Source organism: Antechinus flavipes, chromosome 2 (assembly GCF_016432865.1).
Source record: "Antechinus flavipes isolate AdamAnt ecotype Samford, QLD, Australia chromosome 2, AdamAnt_v2, whole genome shotgun sequence".
Lineage (NCBI taxonomy): Eukaryota > Metazoa > Chordata > Mammalia > Dasyuromorphia > Dasyuridae > Antechinus > Antechinus flavipes.
This window is the reverse complement of record NC_067399.1, coordinates 142,791,184-142,808,031: the sequence shown is the minus strand read 5'-3', so window position 1 is coordinate 142,808,031 and position 16,848 is coordinate 142,791,184. Positions and strand designations below refer to the sequence as shown.

Below are 16,848 nucleotides of genomic sequence, written 5' to 3'. Positions count from 1 at the left end.
CCGGGTCTTCTGTCCTCGTTCCGCATCCTTCTCCGCCCCCTCCTCACATTTTCATTTCCCTTGTTAACCACCTCTTCCACGGCATTTCCCTCCTCACCCCTACCCTGAGCCTTCCTCAGTTCATCTCTAAGGAATACAGAAGGCAAACCAATCAGATACTTCTCCAAAGGTTCCAAATCTTATGTCACAATGGGCCCCCCAGGCAGCTCGGAGACGCTATGGACCTCTAATCAAAATGTTTTTAAATGAAGTATAGTTAGACGTTAGTGAAAACAAAGGATGTAATTTGTTTTTTCCCATTCAAGTTCATGAATCCCCTGAAATCTATATAGCCAAGGGGCTGTGAACTCCAGGTTTAAAATGCTTGCGCTAGTCAATTCTCTAGCCCTAATTCTTGTTTTTAATAAGTGACTATGAAAATCCAGTACCCCTCATCTGTGTGTGGTTTCCCCACTTAAAAAATAAGACGGTTAGAATTTGAGGACTAGAAAACGCTTCTAGGTTAAATAAACCCAAACTTGTCCTAGAGGCAAGGAGGATTATACCTATGTTCTCCTAAATTTAAATCTTATTTAGGAGACTAGAGGAAGCTCAATTATGATGATAATGTGTTTAGGTCTCACATGACATTCCCACATATACATTGGTGTTATGGTCATTACTAAAACAAATAGTACACCCAAATCCCGACTATCTGACTGTGGATTATCCACAGATTTAAAATTCGGACTAGTAAGCACCTAACCTCAGAAATCACTTCCACACAACACCACATCTACTTTGGGCTTTGTGATGTCATGTATATTCACATGACTTTAATCATGTGATTAACTTCCAGAATACAGGTCTCATCCATTCAGATAAATCCCTCTACCCAAATAGAAAGAAACTGAGTGTCCACTAGTAAACCCTTCCCCAAGTTCTGACAACGGTAGTCACCATGGTCTCAGAAGTTCCTAATGATTCTCTGGGTTCAAGCAATCCCCATGCATCCACTAGAGAGAGTAGAGCATTTTTTGTAAACAGCTAGTTTCCTTCTGGTTCCAGATACCCCACTGGTTTCCCTCCAGGCTGAAGTCCCAGTCAGTCGGGAAGGGGTGGGGGCAGAGCAGGAAGCTGAACCTCCTCCAAAGTCACGTAAAAGTACAGCTTAGGGAGCTAGGACTTAAAACTCCCTTAGTTAGGTACAGACCTTTTGTTCCCTCACTCTGCCACAGTCCTTGCCAGACTTCAGAAGATAGTCCGAGGGCAGGGGAGGAAACAAGTTTTGGAATTTGGAAACAAGAAGGGAAGTCCTGCCTCTTTAAGGTTTCTGATTTGGTAGAGGGGATGGATTGTTGACAAAATGCAGGTGCTGCTTGGGATTCTTCTCACTTCTATGGAACCAGCTCAAAGACAGACCCATGCCCACTTGAGCAAAAAAGTTTGATCAGACCTCTGGTTTTCCTGACTTCGAACTTCTGAAATCTTCTATGGTCAGTTCCTTCTTACAATCCTCAGCTTCTTCACATCACAATTGTTTTCAATCACTCCCATCTTACAAGACTTTCCATTTAGAATTCCATACAGCACCACTACCACTATCATCCCATTTTCCCTTCCCATCCTATCTCATACCCCCCACATAAGTCATTCTCTCTGAGTTTGGGTAACCCTTCCAACATAAACCCCTTCCTCCTTCAATCCCCAGACCACCTCATACATTTTTTCTCAAACACTCTGATCGGATCAGAGAATGTGAGAGCAGAAACCTTTGAGATCATTAGTTCTACCTTCTTCCTCTAACATCCAAACAGCCTCCTGGTTCCTCCCAGCATCACCTTTAGACTGAGCTCTGTGTCCGCAGTCAAGATGCTACAGGTCTCCTCTATTCCCCGTTGCCATGCAGACCAGAAGATGCCTCTGAAGCAGCCTCTGAACTTGTCCTCCTTCCATACACCCTGCTTTGGGCTGCTGTGACACTTTTTTCACTCTCCAGCCCCACCAAGACTGTTCCCTCACCCTTACTCCTCCCCTTCCCTCCCCTTCTGAATCTCAGGACAACATCAAAGGCCCAGGCAAAATCCAGCCTAAACAGCAAGAGACAATTCAACAACCTAAACAATTCAAACCCAAATCTGACTTGCATTCCTCTCTCCTCAATGCTCCATAACCTCCATACCTCAGGAGAAGAGCTATTCCAAAAGAACCATATTTCGGCAGAAGCTTCACCTCACTCTGCCTTGGCTCGACATCCAGCACCTCACCCAACCCATAAAGCAGGAGCTTCTATCGCCACAGCAGAAGCCGCCTCGGTAACCACTGAAAGAACCCTGATTTTTGTTAGGTTAGATTATTTTCAGTCAGTCATGAGAGGGGTTTGTATGTGGTTTGGTTCACCTCCCCCTTAACAAATCTCCTGGCTTCCCTCTTTCCCTTCTCTCTCTTTCCTGTCCTCCCCAAATTTCTGCTCTGAATAAAGCTGATGGCTCCATGGGATAGATCATAATTGCAATTTTATTTCCCAAGTCCAGCATCATCAGGAATATAACTTTTGAGTTCCCTTCTCCTACTGGATCACAGGGTAATAATGCCCTACCCCGTGATCTGGCTTATTGGCTCCAGGGGAGCAGAATGTGCCTGGGGCAGCTGGGCAAAGTTCTTGGCAGCTGTGAGCAGGGTCTCATTCCTGAGTCGGCCCCGCCCCTAACTCTAATATGTTTATCCAGATCAGAACCCTGCTGTGACAGCAACTTTCAGTACCAGACTTTCTTTTCTCCTTGAAGAGGGGGCTTCCTGCTGAGGATGGGGGAATCAGCATCATGGACTTAACCAGAATCAGTCTCTTCCTATCAAAAAGCTTCAGAGAAGAGTGTACAGGAGCAAATCAAGGTAAAACTTGAGCCAAGATTTCATCCTTCTAGTTTCATTCAATGTGATGTATTGATCATGGGGAACTGTTGGGAGGAAGGAGCATAGATAAGGGTTGCTTTTTACTTCTCAGCTTGTAAGAATATTAAGAGAATTGTCGGGGTTTAGATGTCAAGAGAACAGAGCCAAATAAATTTTAGACAAAAGGGGTCAAGCCTCCAAAAGGAAACGCGTTGCTTTGTTATCCTAAGTCTCACATTTCCCTAGCTGTCTGCAAAATATTCCCTTGAGCAGGAACTCTAAACATGTCGATGGACCCAAATAGAGTATGACCTTGGATGTTGAAAAAAAATCACATTTTTATTTTCACTAACCGATTACTAAGACTTGTTTTTCCATCAATCATGATTTATATAAAAGTTTTTTTCATCTGACTAGCCAAGGGGTGCAAAAAAAATTTTTTTTTAAACTGCCTGCTTTCAGTTTCAATGATCTTGTGATGAAGGGAGCCAACTACACCCAGAGAGAGGACTTATGGGAACTGAGTGTGGATCATAACATAACATTCTCACTCTTTTTGTTGTTTTTCTTTTGCATTTTGTTATTTATTTTCTTTTCTTTTTGATCTGATCTTGTGCCGCAAGATAATTGTACAAATATATTCACATATATTGGAACTAATATGTATTTTAACATATATACTGGATTACTTGCCATCGAGGGGAGAAGGTGGGGGGAAGGAGAGGAAAATTTGGAACACAAGACTATGCAAGGATCAGTGCTGAAAAATTATCTGTGCATATGATTTGAAAATAAAAAGCTTTAATAAAAAACAATTGCCTGCTTTAGATTATGAAACTATCTGCCACTGCCACTACTATATCCCAACTGTGTACTTAAGAATGACTATCAGAGTAGGCAAGAAATGGGGGGGGGGCTGATTTGTTATTCTTGTCCCTCTTCAGGGATAGTCCTAAGAATAGAGTCATCTAAATTGTATCTTGAAAACTGGGCTGCTCAGCAGCTAAAATATAAAGTCTGACCAGGAGTACTTTGGTTATTGCTCCCTCCTCATTTATTATGGAGTAACAAATGTAGGTTCCTCTTTGTTCCTTGCTTTCCCACCTACACTCTTTCCTCCTTCTCAGCATTTAAATGTGTCCCCTTCTACCTGGATTTGCAATCACACTCTCAGAGTCTAGTATCACAGCTTCTACTCACCTTTGGACATATCCCTGAGCCCTAAGAAAAAAATTTTCCATCTCACTATTTGCAATACCTTTAGGGGCAGGAAAATAACCAAGTTAGGAAGAGGAGGCCCAGAGGCCTTCTTGGAAATGTCAAGAAAAAGCTATTTTATTGGTCATACCAAAGTTCATGTTTTTATGACTATATAGTTTAGACTCAAAGCAAGCTAATTTGACCTTTTTTCTTTCTTGAACTCTTGAAATCAAAAGTTTAGATGTGTTCTCTAAATTTAACCCTTGGTATAGATGAAAACAGTAATCTCTTAGTAGATATTATAGCACCTGGAAGCTCACTAAAGTTCTGTATCTCCCTGTAGGCAAATTTCCCTTCTATTGGCACTCTCCCCTGTCCCTAAAGAACTTAAGGCTCATGGCACCGCAACCCTCTGCCCAGGAGACTAAAAGTTCAGAGCCAGCAGCTAACAAAAGCAGAGTTACTGCCTATTCAGACCTCTTGCAAGGATGGATAAGATTTTGGCCTGCCCTTTTAATCACTGTAAAACTTTGAAGAATCTACAGGATTAGGGTAGGAAAATGGCAGTTTCCTAGTCCAGAGGTCACTGTTAATTATACTATCATGTCTTCACAAAAAGAGCAGCGCCCCAGTCTCTTAGGGACCAGGCTACAAAGGGAATCTGAGGCTGTATCATGAATCGAACTGTTTTGAGCTTCCATGTCTCCATACTTAGGAAACTCTTGTTGTAGAGAGAAAAAAAGTGAGTGGTAGAAGACAATGGAGAGTGAAGTTGAACACGTTAATTTATTCTGAAAAATAGTCAATTGGGTGAAAGTATACTGTCTAGGTTCAAAACCAGGGTTCCTGCATTCCTAGCTTAGGATCCTTGAACAAGAAAACTGCCTTTAAGTAGGTAGGACTCTTAAGGAAAGTTGGTCAAGTAGAGGGGGCTAGGAATGGGGACTAGGAATGAGCAACCAGATTTTCTTCTATTTTTTTTCCCTTTCTCCAGATAATCCTTCATACAAACTATCAGTATAATCTTCCTAAGACATAGATCTATTCTTATTACTCATCTGTTCTGGAAATGGATTCTAGTGGCCATCTTAAATTCAACAGTTCAAAACAAACTCATTATCTTTTCCCTCAAATCCTGTCTTGACCTCTCTCTAGCACCATCTTCCATCTGGGCCTTCAGGCTCACAAGAAAGGTATGGTCCTCACTATGCTGTTCCCTCCCATATCCAATCTGGTACCAAGAACTCTCAACTTGACCGTTGCAACATCCCTTAAATGTGCCCTTTTCTCTCTCCTCTGACACTGACTCTTGGTGCAGACCCTCATCACTTTACCCCTGCATTATGGAGGTGGGCTACTGGTGGGTCTTGCCTGCCTCAAGTCTTTCATCCTCCATTCAAACACAAAAATGATTTTCCTAAAGCACTGATCTGTCCATGTTATCTACTCCCACAGTACCCCCCAATATATTTCAATTGTTCTTTATCAAACACCAGAATCAAACACAAAATTCTTGGACATTCAAAGCCCTTCAAAACCCAGATTCCCCTAGTCTACTCCATACTTTTCCTTTCACCCAATGACATTGGATTCCTTCCTATTCAAAAAATAAGACATTCTATCCCAGAGTCCTCTTCTCAGCCTACTGACATTTTCAGTTTCTCACTAACACAAATACTGGCTACCAAAGGCCATTCAACCTGCAGATATCCAGACTGTACTTCCATTCCCAAAGTCATACTTTTCCAGTGGTTCTAAGCAGTTTGGATTAATCTTCCCTTGGCAGGGAGAAATTAATCTAGCCAGTGAAATGAAATGAGCAGCCAGGTAGCACAATAAATAGATCTGACCTTATATCTGGCCTCAGATGTTTAGACTCTGAACAAGTCACTTAACTATGATAGGGATGACAATTGCACCTGCTTCCCAGAGTTATGAGGAACAAATGAGATATTTATTTTAAAAAGGATTTAGCATAATGTCTGGCACATAAAAGGTACTTAATAAATGCTTATTACTTTCCCAATTTCCCATTATTTATTTTTAAGTTCATTTAAAAAATTAAGTTCTAAATTATCTCCTTCCTTCCAGCCCCTCCCATACCTAATTTCTGTGAATTCCTTCTTTCTTAGTGGCTTCTGTTACTTTCTCTTCCTTCACCACTTTCCCACATGATGAAATGGCCTTTCCCCCCCCCCCCCCCCCAGTCATTAAGAGTTGTGTTCAATTCTTTGTGACCCTATTCTTGGCAAAGATATGGAATGATTTATCTTTCTTTCTCTAGCTCATTTTATAGATGAAGAAACTGAAGCAAATAAGTTTAAGTGATTTGTCCAGGATCATACATTAATAACTATCTGAGATCACATTTGAACTCAGGAAGAGTTCCTGTCTTCAGGCCTGCCCTGCCACTTTATGCACTGTGCCACTTAGCTGCCCCTAATTTTCCCTAACTCCTCTTAATTCCAGTGGTTTTCTTCTTTTAATTATTTACTTTTTATTGTCTTGTATATCACATTGTTTAGATGTTATCTTCCCTATTAGATTATAGGTTCCTTGATGGCAGAGGCTGTCTTTTTGTATCCCCAGGGATAAGCCCTGTACCTGGCATATATAGCAGGCAACTTAATAAGTATTTATTGAATAAATGATTTAGCCCTCATAAACCCTGCAAGATATCTTAAAATGCTAAAATAAAAAATCTATTATTTGTACATTGTTCATAAACCTGCATCATCTCATTTGGGTTCCCCTCTCTATTCATGATCCCCTGCATTTACAAAATTCAGACACTTATGCAATGATTACATAGTATATTAGACATAGAATATTAAGCATGTGGGGTGAATGAGAAAAAAAAGGTATATGCCTTCAAAATATCCCCTATATCTCCCTCCTAGTTTTCATTGTTGATCATCCAACATGGTAGGGGAGGGGAAAGCAGGAGAAAAGGAAGGAAAGGAGGAGAAAAGGAAAAAAGGAAAGGAAGGAAAGAGAAAAAAGGAAAGGAAGGAAAGAGAAAAAAGCAAGGAAAAAAGGAAGGAAACAAGCATCTATTAAGCACTTAATATGTGCAAGGTACTATGCTAAGTGATTTACAAATATTATCTCATTTGATCTTTACAATAATATCCTGGGAGGTAAATGCTATTATTATTATCCCCATTTTACAATTGAGGAAACTAAGGAAATCAGTGGTTAAGTAACTTGCCCAGCATAAAGCTGTTAAAAAGTGACTGATGCCGGTCCAATGCTCTCTCTGATGGTAAAGGATTATGGTAAAGATTATCCAGACCTGATTAGAATCAACAAGGGAAAGTAGGGAAGATAGTGAGGGAAGTCGGTTTCCTCACTCCCTGGTAGAATTCATAATTGCTAGAAGTCTCAGCAATTGTAGATTTTTTTGTTTTGACTCCTGGTCTTTACCTCTTTACTTCTTTTCTAGCTTCAGGACCTCTTCCACTGCACCGTCATTCAGCTGTCTGTTCTCCAAAGTGCCCTGATTTCAAGGCAGTACTGGTCATGGTCTCTTGAGATTCTCATGTAGTTCTTCTCATTCCCCACATTTGAACCTGGAAACAGTAACCACTTTCAGAGATACAGCTCCAGCTAGCTTGCACCATCTTCAAGGAAGTATAAAAGCTGGAACTTCAAAATCAGTGGAAGAGAAGAAAGCAATCATGTGTGCTTAAATATATAGATCACAGGGACTTGTGACCTGCAAATGAAAAATCACTCAAACTCCTGAGGGGAAGGGAACTACCTACTAAGTTCTTCCACACCAGCATCAATGGAAATATTTAGGGTAAGTCTCACTATCTAAATAGCATCCCTAGGACTTATTATCTGTTTACATTCTATGGGTGGATGATACTTGTAACTCATTAGAATGTTCTCATTATTGTGACATTTAGAAGGAGTATATATAGATAGAGAGCATAGGTATGAGTTGAATATGAAGGGATAATATTTTTTTAAAAGGTGAAATTCAGGGATGAGAGAGGAATGTACTGGGAGAAAGAGAAAGGGAGAAATGGAATGATGCAAATTATCTACCATAAAAAAAAAAAGAGGCAAGAAAAAAGTTTTTACAATGGAGGGGAAGAGGGAAAGGAGTGAAGAGAATGAACCTTACTCTCATAAGAATTGACTTAAAGAAGAAATAACATACATACTCAAAATGAGTATAGAAAGCTATTTTATCCTGCAGGTACATAGGAAGGGAATGGCATATGGGAAGGGATGGGAGAGAGAGGGATAAAAGAGAGAGCATATTGGGAGAGGGAATGCTCAATACCAAAACATTTTTGAGGTGGGACAGGGTGAAAAGAGAGAGAGAATAAATGGGGGGGGGAGAGAAATAGTTAGCAATGATAGTTTCTCAGATAATGCCTCATTTTTGAAACCTAGAGGGAACTGAGTCAAATTTATAAAAAGTAAGAATCATGCCCAATTGATAAATTGTGCCCAAAGGGCTATAAATTCATGCATATCCTTTGACTTTAACAATACCACTATTAGGCATAAATACCAAAAGAGATTAAAAAAAGACCTATGTGTGAAAAAATATTCATAGCAGCTGTCTTCTTAAGAGTGAAAAATTGGAAATGAAGGGGATGGAGGAATGTTTCAATAAACTGTGGTATATGTTTGTGATGGAATATTGTTTTGTGGGAAATGATGAGCAAGATGCTCTCAGAAAAAAAAAATCACCTGGAAATCCTCCATGAACTCAAGCAAAATGAAATGTGCTGTATACAAAATAATAGTAATGTTCTGGGATGACCAGCTGTAAATGACTTTGCTATTCTCAGCAGTACAATCATCCATGACTACTCTGAGGGACTTATGATAACAACAACAAAAAAAACTTATCCATACACAGAGAAAGAACCAATTTATCTGAATACAGATTGAAGCATTCTTTCTTTATCTCTTTTTAAACTTAATTTTTCTTGAAGGTTTTTATTTTCATTAGGGTGGGAGAGTTATGTTTTCTTTCACAACTTGACCTTTATGGAAATGTTTTGCATAACTTCACATGTGGTTTCTTAATTGTGGATGAGTATGAGAACCTTGAACTCAAAAATTTTAAAAACAAATGTAAAAAAAATTGTTTTCAATGTAACTGGGGAAAAATTTTTATTCAATACATCAAATACTTCCCCCAAATACCCCCCCTTTTCTAAAGAAAGAAAATAGCATCCTTAGACTCTAGGGGAAAAGTAATTCACAGAGATTTGGAGATTGGTCAGGGAAGATTAGACTATAATTTTGTCAGGGAACAGATTGTATTTTTCCCAACTTCCACCCTAGCCCAATGGGGAATGTAAGCTTATTTAGTAATTTTGTCATTTGTAGCTTTGAATCTCCAGAGGCTAGAGAAAAGAGCTTTAACCAAGAAACTCATAGTAGGAGCTTCTTGTTATTAGGTAATTTCAATCTGACTTCTTGTGACCCCATTTGAATTTTTCTTGGCAAAGATACTGGAATGGTTTGCTATTTCCTTCTCCAACTCATTTTACAGATAAGGAACTGAAACAAATAAATGACTATAGTCCAGGGTCACAAAGCTAGTGAGTCAAGTCACATTTGAACCTCAGATCTTCTGGAGTCCAAGCCCTTCAGTCTATTCACTCAATTCACTTCCTCTCCTGATGTTTGTTGAACAGAATAGAATGTTGAAGGCATAATTAGTTAGGGGCTAACCTCAAATGGGCTGGTAAAGTGAGAATAGAGATCCAAGAGCTCTTGGGCAGTTTGTTTGTTTAAACTATTTGAATGGGTTTTTTAAATTATAAATATGGAGAAGGGGGGTAGACTTTGACATTTCAGAAGGCAATTATGAGAATATCTTGAGGTAAAGAATACATTTATGGTTAGGGGAAATTCTTTTTATTAGGCTAGATACTAATCTAAAATTATAGAGTTTAATAAAGATGATGAGATAAGCTAAAGTAGAGGTGGGAGAAAAAGTTTGAAGGGGGGGGAGAAGAGAGTAGGCACTAAGGATGAAAAAGTTAATTAGAAGTCTAATTAATAGAAGTCTAGTATGGGATACAATTGTTCATCTGCTCTCTTTCATGGTCAGACAACCCAGTCTAGGAATGGGAAACTGCTATATTAAGATTAACCAAAGTAATTGTGGCTGCTTAGCTGGAAAAGAAAATTGGGTTGGGGTGGGAGAAGTATTGGCAAATTTCAGTTCATCATAAGGAAGGACTTCCTAATCATTAGAAGTGTCAGTCTTTATAGTAAGTTGGCTCAAGAGGTATCTCTTGGCTTCTGACAGAAATTAGATGACCAGTTGTCAAGTATGTTATAAAAAGGATTCATGTTCAAATATGGGTTGAACTCTGAAGTTCCTTTCAGCACTGAGATTTTATGAGATATTTCTAGCCCCCTTAAGGCCTCAGGAACTTCCCTAAAACTAGTTTAAAAAGAAAAGATTTGCGGGAGTTTTTGATAAATCAGGGCAAGTAGGTATGGAAAAGGAGGCTAATTAAACTTCAGGAAATTGTAGATCTGACTAGTGTTCCTTTGGTAAAACGGGAGTGGGAGGGAGTTTATTGAGTAGAAGTGTAAGATCTATAGAAATATAACAATTTGGGAGTTAACAGAATTGGTCTTTGTTGTTGTTAAGGCTTACAAGTTTCATGCTGCTTGCCCTGGGTGCCACATACAACACTGGAGAAAGAATAGGACAGAAGACAAGGCAGGTCAGGGTCCAGCTACAACCTGACCAAAGATATGGGATCCAGCCACATAACCTGAGAATTCAAAGGCAAGAAAATCGAAAAAGAACTGGGAGATAGAAGACACTAGTTCCTATCTTTCTCCTTCCTATTAATAGATGCCTGATCTCGGGCCCCATCAATAAGACAGGAAAAATACTTGCCCTCTCTGGAGAGAAAAGGTAAAATGAGATGCATCACTCTGTTTAAAATACGTGTATGTATTCATATATGTATATATGTAAATTTTTTGCAGAACACATTTTTGTATTTAATATAAATGTCTTAACAGTGCTTTTTACATTACTGTTTTTCCATTGATTCTTGTTCTCCCTATATAATGGTTCTCACCCTTGTAACAAAGAAGTAAAGTTAGACAAATCAATACTTTTGCTGTTGTTTGGTCATTTTTCAGTTGTGTCTTAACTCTTTGTGATCCCATTTGGGTTTGGTTTTGTTTTTTGGCAAAGATATTGGAGTAGTTTGCAATTTTCTTCTCCAGTTGATTTGACACATGATGAAACTGAGGGTAAATGGGGTTAAGTGACTTGTCCAGGATCACACAACTAGCAAGTATCTGAGGCAGGATTTGAACCTCAGGTCTTTCTGACTCCAGAGTTCCATCCATTAAGCCACTTAGCTGTCTCATGATAACATTAGTTAGCATTTTAGAGTTTGCAAAAGGCTTTATCTTATTTAATACTCACAAGTGCTATTATTGTCCTCATTTTGCAGAGGAGGAACCACTCTTGAGAGGCTAAGTGACTTGCCTATAGTCACACAACTAATAAATGTGTGAGGTGAAATTTGAACTCAAGAGCTCTATCAATATTGCATTGTCACCTATCTGTCTTATCTTAATCTTCCATCTTAACCCTATCTCTGTTAAGAATCAACTCCTCTCCACCTTCACTGGCTTGAAATCATGATCTGTGTTCACTGTAATTGTGACTCGCTGTGTTTATCAGAGGTCAGATGATCTTCCCAGGCCCTTCTATCTTCCATTTCTGTGATTCTGTAGCTTTTCAGTCTCTTTTTCCTTCTCCTGTCTACTTTTCAGTGCTGGAAGAGGCATTTGTGTGATCTTATCAAAGCAATAATTAATAATTTGGGAACCCAGGGTAAATAGGATAAAACATACCTCTAAGCCTTTTTTTTTTTTTTTTTTTTTTTTTTTTTTTAAGACAAAGTCAATTCAGGGTACAGTTGGAAAGCAATCCTGGACATGAAGACAAAGATACTGGGACACCAGACCCTTAGGCAGAAATCCCCGGTCTTAGAGAGGTTATAGGATGCTATAGGGAAGAGTTGGTGCAAGTGAGGACAATGGAGAATGTACTTGGAATGTGGCCATGGAAGGAGAAGGAAGACGTGTGCCATACAGTAGCCAGGGGCAGGCCCGGCAAGAGGGTAACCAACATTAAGTATTTACTATGTGTCAGGCACTGGGCCAAGTTCTGAAGACACAAACAGAATAAACAAGAAAAAAAGAAGAGATCAAGACTTCTTAGAGGTCAAGAGACTTTGACTTCTAGGAGCTGACATTCTGTGGAGGAAGATACCAGAAAGGAAGTTTAAAAACAGAAGCAGTAAAGAAAGTGACCTTTGAGGAGGTGGGGGCAAAGTCTGTAACAGAAGCAAAGCTTGACTGGGCCAATTCCTGAGGTGACAGAGGATGGCAAAGCAAGGTCAGCAAAGGGATGCTTCCTGAGGAGAAGGTTGGGGAAGGCCAGGGGTTTGGGGAAGGAAGATGGCTGGCCTGGGTTTATTCCCAAAATGAAGGTCCCAGAAAGAACTCATTGGGGGAGATGTTACAAGGTCAGAAAGCCCCAGGCACCCACAGAAACTAAGGTTAATTGTTGCAATGCAGTTGGAAGGAATATAAATATTTGTGCCATCTAAAATTCAGGGCAAAGCCTGATTTTACCCTGCCCTAATTATAGCAGCTAGAGTGCATAGTGGATAGGGCCACTGGGCCTAGAATCAGGAAGCCCTGAGTTCTCAGATAAGTACTGGCTGTGTGACTGGGCAAGTCACTTAATCCTGTCTGACTCAGTTTCTCATGTAAAATGACTTAGAAAAGAAAAAGGTAAATCACTCGAGTATCTCTGCCAAGAAAATCACAAATGGGGTCATGAAAAATCAGATGGGACTGAACAACCACAATTACAGTTCTGATCTCAAGAAGGTTTTGAAAATCATGCTCTCTGTGTTCCTTATAGTCTGCTGGAGGCTTTGCATCTTCACTGTAACAGATAAAATTTGATTTCTTACACACAAACACAAGACCTAGAGATGATCATGGATTATTTTTTAGTAAACTTGATTTTTTAAAATGTTGTCATAGTTTTCCCCAGTATTCTTTTCCTTCCCTGCCTTATAATAACTTATAATAAAAAGCCAACTATCAATACATTCAAAAAGTCTGGAAAGATGTGTAATATATAAAGCCTGTGGATGTTCCATCCTTACAAAAGGGTGGATTAGGAGTATTTTGTTATATTTTTCTTTCATGCCATGCTTGCTTTTTAATAATTCTGTAACATTCACTTTTGATTTTTGGTGTGAAGTTGTTCTTTCCATTTATATATCAACATAGTTGCTGTGTATGTTTTCTTGCTGTTATTTTACTCTGCTTCAGTTTATATAGATTTTTCTATGCTTCTCTGTATTCATCACATTCATCATTTCTAAAAGCATAGTAATATTCCATTACTTCTATGAACCACAATTTGTTCAATGAGCATTGATTATTTCCAAATTTTTGCTATTACAAAAAGTACTTTAATAAGTCAGTTGGTAAGTAATTAAGGGCCTATTATGTGTTAGCATTAAACCTGTGTTAAAATTGCCTGATGACTATTAAAAAGTATTCTCATTGCATTTGGAACAGTAGGATAAAGGGTCCTGGAATTGGAGACAGGAGAAGCCTTGATTTAAATCCTGATTTCATACTTAATAAGCTATTTTTAACATGAATAAATCACTTAAACTCTTTGGGCCTCAGTTTTCTCAACTGTAAAGTGAGAATAAAGTGCTCCTTTTTTTTTCAGGATCTTTAATAGGAAGAATACTTTTGAGGACCTTCAGGCACCATGTAAATGCCAGCCATTATTTCTCTGCATTCTATGTTGTGCCCTAAGTATCTTATTGCTGTACTTCTTCTAGTCACATCTCTGATTCACATCCTCATTCACACTTATCATCTAAGATATAAAGTTGCCAATGTTCCATTATTTAGACATCAGATAGGAAGAAGATGTCAATAGTTATTCCTACTGAGCTTCAGAAAATGTTCTTCACCAAGGCCAAAAAAGCTGCTCAGGTGACCTGGATGCCTACTTTAAAAAATATTGACTACATCCCATAGATTTTTGTATGTTATCTCATTATCATCTTCAGTGAAATTGGTTGTTTCTATGATTTGTCCTTTGACCCATTCATTAAAATTATCTAGTACCTAACTAATTTTTAATCTGTACTTCCAAGACCCTTTAATTGAATGTAATTTTTATTGTATCCCACCTAATGAAAGAGACTGAGATAGAGCTCATAGCCAATGGTATTTTAATTAAAGGGTCCATTATACCCTCTAATAAGGGGGTCAACAGATTTTCCTCACAATTTGTGATGCCTCCTCCTTCCAGGGCACTATATTTTTCTAGGGCTAAATATTCAGACATTCAAGAGCAGCTATATCAAACACAAAATAACTCCATTGATTGCCATATGGCACATAATGGTAAAATAAGCAAAAGGATATGTCAGCTGGGTCACAAGTTGAATGAAGCAAGGAATAATCTCCACTGCTGAATGGGTTTCTCCTTAGGTTAAACATAGGAAGATGGTACAAATTATCACAGTCAGTGACCTAAGCGATCATAAAATGGTTATGATGGTCAGCTGCTCCTGTTGGATGAGAGATTTGGTCTGAAGGTACAAAAATATATTGGGATACTTTCTGTGTAGTTGTCATCTCTGCCATCTTGGTCACCATGACAAGGAAGAACAAGGGTGGAGGGCCTCTAGTTAACTTTTGTAATTAAGCAAGTGAACTCAGGTTCTCTAGCTCACAGTTCTGGGGCCTTTTACACAGAACTTTATTTGATTCTATCAAATTGGTTAATATTGATTGGAATAGAATAGGGTTTAAAAAGAATTTCTCAAATTCATCCCCTTCAATCCACAGAAGACAACAATCTTTGGATTCTAATAATCTGAATGCATGGAGACTAATCCTCCATGGGCAACATGAAACCAAAAGAAGGAAGCCCTCCTGAAATGCAAGGGTGACGTCAGAGAAGAGGGAAAGTGGGTACAACTTCTACTGATTGTTTCATTTGAGCAAACATTAATTCATACTAAATAATACAATGAATGTTCTGAGGTGATACTCTAACTGACCAGGAACCATGAGGGACAGGTACCTCCTAGCAAACGTGCTCTACAAGGTAAGAAATTGGGGGGAACCATGGGGCATATGTTCAACTGCAACAGCATAAGCATTGTCTACACCTACACACTGGTTCTGGAAATCCTTGAGTTTATAAAAACTATTCAAGCAATGACAGCCACCCCACTATGGTGATATGAGACCTCTAATACAGTACTCTGGTCTTTTGGAGAACTCTTCCTTTTAGGAATACAGAATGAGTGGGGCTTCAGAGCAGCTTCAAGTGGATTTACTTCAGATCACTTGCAGAGATCCCTCTCTGTTAAAATTCTAGTTTGCTATGACAGGTCAGGAAGTGAGAGCTGGTTCAAATTTTAATAGCTATTATCACTAAACAAGAGAATTTATATTTTTAGATTGGAAAATTCAAATAACTGAATTTTTTTATATTTAGCATATATTACCAAAACTTATTTCAACTATTAAAACTGAAAAATTAATCATTCTAGCCATTTTCTTTTAGCTGCTCATCTGTTCCTTACTACAGAATTAAGAGAACACTTTTTTTTTTCTAAATTATGATTACCCCCTGATACATAATTGCATTCATTTGGAAGTTGCCAAAACAATTGCAATTATTAGAAAAAGCTCTGAGATGGGATGTATAAATACATTTATTCAATTTCAAGAAAATGCAGATAACTACCACTACACACTTCTCAGACTGGCTAAGATGACAGGAAAACAATGATGAATATTGAAGTTGTGGGAAAACGGACACAATATCATGTTGGTGGAGTTGTGAACTGATCCAACCATTCTGGAGAACAATATGGAACTATGCCCAAAGGTCTCTAAAACTGTGCATCCCCTTTGATCCAGCAGTGTATCTACTGGGTCTGTATTCCAAAGAGATCATAAAAAAGGGAAAAGGATCCACATGTGCAAAAATATTTGTACCAGCCTTTTTTGTAGTAGCAAGGAACTAGAAACTAAGTGGACGCCCATCAGTTGGACAATGGTTGAATAAGTTGTAGTACATAAATGTTATGGAATAATGTTCTATAAGAAACTATTAGCAGAATTTCAGAAAGGCCTAGAGAGACTTAAGTGAGCAGAACCAAGAAAACATTGTACACAGCAACAACAACATTATATGATGATCAACTGTGATGAATGAGGTTCTTTTCAACAATGAGGTGATTCAGGCCAGTTCCAATGGTCTGTGATGATGAGAGCCATCTGCACCTAGAGAAAGAGTGGGGATTGAATGTGGATCACAATAACAGTATTTTCACTTTTGCATTTTGTTTCACATTTTTTTCCTTTTTTTGACTTTTTTTTTGTACAGCATGGATTATGGAATATGGATTAAGGAATTATGAATAATTATGGAAATATATATTAAAGAATTGCACGTGTTTAACATATATTGGATTTCTTGCTGTCTAGGGGAAGGGCTAGGCAGAAGAGGGAGAAAATTTGGAACACAATTTGCAAAGGTGAATATTGAAAACTATGCATATGTTTTGAAAATTAAAAAAAGCTTTATAAAATAAAGGGAAAATGTTTCCTTCATGTCAATTCCAAGTTAGAGTTATATACTCAATTTTACTGACCCAGGCTTAACAGGTGTAATATACAGGTGTA

The 16,848-nt window shown here is 38.5% G+C and overlaps 1 long non-coding RNA gene across 2 annotated transcripts; it reads left to right on the top strand.

The window, feature by feature from the left end:
- Positions 1 to 373: 373 nt before the first annotated feature.
- Positions 374 to 13,801, top strand: LOC127548339 (uncharacterized). 2 transcript variants are annotated; one of them, XR_007950360.1, is made up of 4 exons: positions 374 to 2,294; positions 2,709 to 2,871; positions 7,517 to 7,876; positions 10,715 to 13,801. It is a non-coding gene; the product is annotated as an uncharacterized LOC127548339 (long non-coding RNA). The 2 variants fall into 2 exon arrangements; XR_007950359.1 differs by having other exon boundaries at positions 374 to 2,871.
- The last annotated feature ends 3,047 nt before the right edge of the window (positions 13,802 to 16,848 follow it).